This window comes from Malania oleifera, chromosome 6 (assembly GCF_029873635.1).
Source record: "Malania oleifera isolate guangnan ecotype guangnan chromosome 6, ASM2987363v1, whole genome shotgun sequence".
NCBI lineage: Eukaryota > Viridiplantae > Streptophyta > Magnoliopsida > Santalales > Ximeniaceae > Malania > Malania oleifera.
In genome coordinates this window covers 88833173-88840261 of record NC_080422.1, presented here as the reverse complement: position 1 = coordinate 88840261, position 7089 = coordinate 88833173, and positions in this window count along the sequence as shown.

Here is a 7089-nt window from a genome sequence, read left to right as displayed (position 1 = left end):
AACTTCTGCAATAGCATACAAACTTTGGGGAGGAATCTTTTGGGCCACATGCCATTCACCTTTCAATTTGGTGTCTTTATGGTAAAAAACTTGTTCTGCCTGCGTCGCAAGCACGAAAGGGTCATTTTGATACCAGGTTTTGCTAAAATTGACACTGGTGAAGTAGGCATCGATTTTTATACCAGTCTTTTTATTGCCAATGTCCCACCAGGTACACTTGAAAGGTGGACGACTCTATTGCTCCATAGCTAAGCTCTATAATATCATCCAACACACCAAAGTAATTAATTTCTTCATCTCCTTCTGTGCCTAGCACCGCAACCCCACAATTTTGGGTTCTTCTATGCAATTCGAGGGACTTTGTATGAAATTGTAACTCGTTAACAATGCAACTGCTGTAGTGGTTAACTCGTTGATTGGGGCCACGTGCCAACACGTACAAATCTTCACTTGCCGTTGGTTCCTTATTGTAAAACATGACTTTCATCTATTAAATAAACAGGCGTTTAGAAGAATAAACTGTCAATAGCGAAAACATACATTGCTTCTCACTCAAGCAGTTTTTGTTACTTACATGACTCCCAAACCATTTGATAAATTCCTTCTTATGTTTTTCGTCAACATTCCGTTCATTTTGGGTCAGGAGTTCAGCTTTATGTTCTCTAATGCAACAGTAGTACATGTTAATGTCAAGTAAGTATATAATTATGCATATGTAAATACAATGCAAAGTAAGGAGTTTGGAACCACGTACTCGATATATGGAACAGTTTCATCACAATTGTTGAGGACGTAAAAATGAGCCTTTTCTAGGACGTCCATATCAATGAAATCGTAAACTCGTGCACCGAGAGGCCGAACATTTTCTTGAAATATAAAGCTTCTAGGTTCTTCATCTTCGGCATTAATAGCATGAACGTCTACATTTAGCTCATCATGAGTGAACATTGTGTCAATATCATGTAGATACATTGAGAAAAATGCAATACATTCACTGTCAATGTATGCCTCAATGATTGAACCTTCTGGCCGTGCCTTATTGCGCATATACCCCTTCAAAGTGGACAAGAACCTGTGCATTTTACGTAGCATTATAGACTTGTAGACACAATAAAGAAAAAAAAAACAAGGAAATCACGTGATCATTATACAAGGACTTTATACTTTACCTCTCAATAGGATACATCCAACGATATTGAACCGTTCCTTCAATTATGGCCTCCCTTGGTAAATGGATAGCTAGGTGGACCATCACATCGAAGAATGCTAACGGAAAAATTTTCTCTAGCTTGCATAGTATGATCACGATGTCATCCGCTAACCATTTAAGTACGTTTATGTTACGCTCAATTTTTTTAAGCACAACTACCGAAAAAAGAATCCCAACTCAATCATCACCGAGCGAACATCTTCAATCAAGTGTTCACGAAAGAAAATGGGTAGAACCCATTGTAGAATGACGTGACAGTCATGACTTTTCATTCCTAGCATCTTCCCTTCCTTCGTCTTTATGCATCGAGCTATGTTCAATGCATATCCATCGGGGAACTTCACTGATTTCAACCATTCGAAGAATTTATTCTTCTCATCCTTTGAAAATGTGTAACAAGCTAATGGCATGAGAATTTTGTCCCCACCACGAAACAGGTGCAGCTCAGGTCGTATTCCCATGTCTTCCATATCTCGACGAGCATTCGCAGTGTCCTTTGTCTTCCCATTTATATCAAGCAATGTACCAATGACATTCTCACAAATGTTCTTTTCGATGTGCTTGGCAACCAAGTTGTGGGGTAGTAGAAGATCTTTCCAGTATGGCAACTCGAAGAAGATGCTTCTCTTTGTCCAATTTAACTCCCACTCAGTGCATTTTCTTTTTCTACTAGTCGGTGGTTTCCCAAATTTCACATCTCTGATCAACCTTAGCTGGTTTAATATCTCTTCCCCACTTAGCCGCTTTGGCGATGACCTTCGTTCAGATTTTCCATTGAAGCTTCTGATGCCACGAGTCCTCCAAGGATGTCCAGTTCGTAGAAAACGACGATGACACATAAATCATAACTTTCGGCCATGCTTCAAGGATAAGGACCCAACATCCTTATTACATACTGGGCATGCTAAGTAACCTTTTGTGCTCCAACTTGACAGGTTGCCGTATGCGGGGAAATCATTAATTGTCCACAAGACTGCAGCATGCATTCGAAATGTTGTCCTGGTTTTCACATCAAATGTTTCCACTCCTTTTTCTCATAATTCTTTCAACTCGTCAATTAGAAAATGTAGGCAGACATCAATATCATTACTAGGTGCTCTCGGTCCGGGAATCAGCAGAGACATATAAATGAAAGGTTCTTTCATACATTGTCATGGCGGCATATTGTATGGCATCATCATAACTGGCCACATGCTATATGAGTTGGTCATGTTACCGAAAGGATTGAACCCATTTGAAGCAAGGACAAGTCTGATGTTGCGAGGATCACTAGCAAACCACAGATGCATTTTATCAAATTCGGCCCATGCTTCGGAGTCCGTTGGATGGCTAAGGGTGTTTTCATCTTGAAGATGTTTCTCTTGATGTCATCTCATATCTGTAGCAGTCTTTTTGCACATATACAATCGTTGCAGCAATGGGATTAATGGACAATATCGCAAAACTTTTTTATGGATCTTTTTACCCTTCTTCTGATTAGTTGTCTACCTCGGTTCACCACATTCTGGACACTCATTCGCATTTTCATGTTCACCATAAAAGAGTACACAATCATACCTACACACATGTATTAGAGTGTAACCGAGACCCAATTCATACATGTATGTCTTCGCCTCATAAAAAGACTTGGGAAGTGTTTCACCATCAAGTAGTGCTACCTTAATGAGACTTAAATGCATGTTGAATGCACTCTGAGATAACCTATGCATTGTCCTTACATGAAACAACTTTATCAGAAACTCTAATTTTGAGAACTTTTTACAGTTTGGATATAGGGGCACCCGTGCATCCCTTATGAGATTAGCAAATGGTTTACCGAATCGATTCAACGTACTAGGATCGCAAGGTATGGTACCCGCTGAAGTAGTTTCATCACCAGTACGCGACACACTGACATCACCCGTGTCCACTGCAATCCCCCTTTGCAAGTCACCTAACATTTCAATTAACCCTTCCGAACGTGTATCACCACCTACTATATTTGCCCCCTCATCTTCATCGTCATCATTATCGGTCTGAACTGCGTAATCTTCACCGTGGAACACCCATCTTGTGTACCTTTTCTCCATTCCAAAGTCTAACAAATGTGAATGAACCAAATCAATGTATTTGAATGTTATGTTCTCACATTTCTTGCATGGACACCTTATTCTACTGGCTTTGTCTGCACGAGGAGGCACGAACTCTATGAAATCATGTACCCCTTTCACGTATTCTGGCAAAAACCTACCCCGAGCATTCATCCAACTCTTATCCATGTTCATTAACTACCCTATAACATGTTCAAGTAAATGGTGTTCATTATATTCTCATAATGTTTATCATGCATGCGTCGTGAATCCTATAATCAATCATCATACTCTAAAGGATACGGATCCTATCCCATTCAGGAATGTTGCATTTTCATTGCGATCAATCGCTCAAATTCCTTCGTCGTAGTCATTATAAATTTCGGCAACTTCTCCCCATGGCTCTCCAAGTACACGAGATGGGGGAAGTGAAAATTTTGCTAGTTTTCCATCACTAAGAAATTGTCACAACACCCCACTTTGCACCCAGAGAACACAAGTAGAGACGCACTCGAAATATATAATGACAATTGACAAAGCGTGAACGATGACAATAATGTAAATACAACTTCCTGAACTGTCTACATTAGACAATCCAAGAATGGTTGAAATACAAACATTACTAATTGTAAGTGAAACAAATAATTAACATGTTCAAATGATTATTAGTCAACATAGTATGATTAATAATCAATTGAAATATAACAATTGATTTGTCTCACATGTACGATTAGGAATGAATGTATAGTAACCGTTCTTGGATGGGTCTAAGCTTCAATGAATACATAAAATGGCAGTAATTAATTTGGCATTTTACTTCATCTTCCATTTAGTTCTTGACCTTTCACTGTATACTTACGATTGTTGTTCTTAGTCAAGTCTTTTTTATTTTCAATTATAAGCTTAAGATTGTCTCTTTTCTTACGAATTTCAACACATGAGAGACGCGAGTTAGAATGACTTTAAGTTTTAACTGATCATGCTATATTTCTTTGTACATAGTTTTACTATGGACAAACTTTAACGAAATTTCGGTAGCATGTCGTCTGTAAATTGAACATTTCCTAAAAAATTCCTATACTAAAACTTGATAGATTTAAGCAAACAAATCACAATAATACGCATCATGCAGATACCAGTGAGTTTGAGCATGCGAGAACATAATTCCACTACCAACATGCAATTCACAATATACTGCATCAACCATGTAGTTGGCGTTCAACACAAGCATGTATTTCAGTAGTTCAATTTGGAAAATAAAGCTCCATCCGAACTATTTATTAGACATTTAAAAATATAAACCAATCTACTATATTAATTATCTAATTTGATTTGATTTTTTTTTTTTTTGTTTTCATTGTCATTTAACTACTTTTAACTTGAATTAGACCTTGATTTCATATATACAATGCATTGCCTTCACGCTAATTCATACCATATATATATATAAATGGATATCATAAATGCTAGTCAATTGAGATTATAGCTACAACAATTAATGATGTCCATGATGAAAAGATCAAGATATAGATTGTATAATGCCATAAAACTAGTTTAAATCTAACAATTGACCAACTGCGAATGATGAGATATTAAGCATGTGAACCTTGATGGCATAAAATCCTCTTATTTTGTAATTCTTATGATATTATAAGATTATCAATGCAAACGTGATAATCTTTTTGTATTATTCTTTTCCTACCCTTTTAAAGATTATATTCTGAAAACTTTCGAGTTTAGTTATTGAATGTGCTACGCTAAAATTTTCTGCTGAAGGCTTGTATAGGTACGAGCTTATAAAATAAAAGTTTTAGGTAGTATTTGAGAGTATAGATTTAAACTTATGTACATTTAAAAATAAATAGGGAAAGAAAACTCAACATAATTTTTTATATACATATTCTTTAAAACCAATATAAATTGAAATAATACATATCTATTAATCATTTCTAAAGTAACTTTGAGCATAAACTTTGAAAACTCAAAGATGGCTCTCAAACTCTAAGTGTAGTTTATGCATGCTTCACTTGCTACAAGCGAAAGAAATATGCTCATATTCATTAAAAACTTTGATTGCCACTTGCAAAATCTCCATGAAATGCATGTGATCATGTTGCTTGCATAGAAAATGACTAAAAGATTGATCGGTAGAATAAGATCAATAAGCAGAGGAGGAATAGATGAGGAAAAAAGTATATTAGAAAATGAAGGTCACATGGGTATTAAATGGGTGATGATTCATATTGCAATAGCGGGGTAAAATGTGGAAATTGATTATATAAAGTATAATAAAATTGTATTTGTGTGTGCGATCGCTAGTTTAATTAATTAAGAAAAAAAATATTATGTCAAATTTTATTCAAAAATATAATTTGAAACTTAATTCATTTGTTTCATGAAATAATAATAAGAAAAACTATGGTCCATTCAAGTTGTAAGTGGGAAGAACAATTTTCTTCATGCCTAAGACTAAGAGATACAAAAATGGTCCTACCCAACACAATTGTTATCTTAATAGGATCATTTACATTTAAGTATCTATATAAATATGAATTAGTATAAATTTTTGATTGTACTAATTAAAATATAGAAATTAAAATAAATTTTATAGCACAAAAACAACTTGGTTTTTCACTCAAATATAAAAATAGTTTTAGCCTCCAATATGATGATGAAAAATGACAAGTTATATGGCAAATTATGAAAAATGAATAGGCCTTCTCTTTGTGGGATTTAAACTTGCTTTGTATGCACCCCGTCAGATTGCAACTAGAGTTTGTGAAAGTCTTTTTTACCCAGTAGTTTTTTTTTTTTTCCCTAGAGTAACCAAACACTTGAAAAACAATTTTCAAAAGAAAAAAATACTTGTATTAATCAAGCAAGCACAGACAATACTAGATCCATGAGGCTACAACAGTTGGTAAATGTTTTGGAGTTCAGAATAATGTTCGTGTATGCATAGAAACAGATCACAATTCTAACCTAGCTTTGCAAGCATAAATTGATAGAATTGCCCAAAATTTGAAATGGATACCCAAAATTTTTAAAATACACACTAAGAGTAATTAGTCCTACAACATGCATAATACGTTATCTTTCTAAAAATTTCATTCTTGTTTAAACATTACTTATAGTTTAAAATTTTTATAACTCATTACTTATAGTTTTATAAGTTTTTAAACAATAATTTTTTTTCTTCATTCTTGTTTCAATAAAAATAAATAAATAAATTAAGAGATAAACTACAATGTATTACTCAAAATAAAAAAAGAAAAAAGAAAAGGAAAAGATAGAAAATAAATTTTTAGTATTACCTGGGAGTAGCAAGAGACTAGGAGAGGGGGTTCGATAGGGATCGCGAGTTGGCTAGGGCTCCGAACCAGGATGTCTGGCGAGAAGACCGTCAGTCAGCTAGGAACAGCGAGAGGGAAAGGGGTTCGATGGGGGTCGCAGCGGGAGACTAGGAGAGGGTGTACCAGGTTGGCAGTCCACTAGGAGGTTCGCGAGAGCACGAGACAAAGATGTCCGGCGAACAAGGTGCACCAAGTGAAAGCAGCGAGAGACTGGGAACCAGAGAGGTTCGCGGGAGCAGGCGGAGGCGAAGAGGCCAACTGGAGCAGGAGGGAGGGAAAATATCCCTTGGAAAGGCATAGGGGTTTTTGGGCACTAGTGACGGTTTCAAAACCATCACTACTACTCTCCGTCTATTTTTTTTATAAACAACATGGCATTAGTGACGGCCCACATTTCGTCACTAATAATGGACTAGTCATGACGAATCTAGAAATTCGTTACTATTAAGGGACCAAT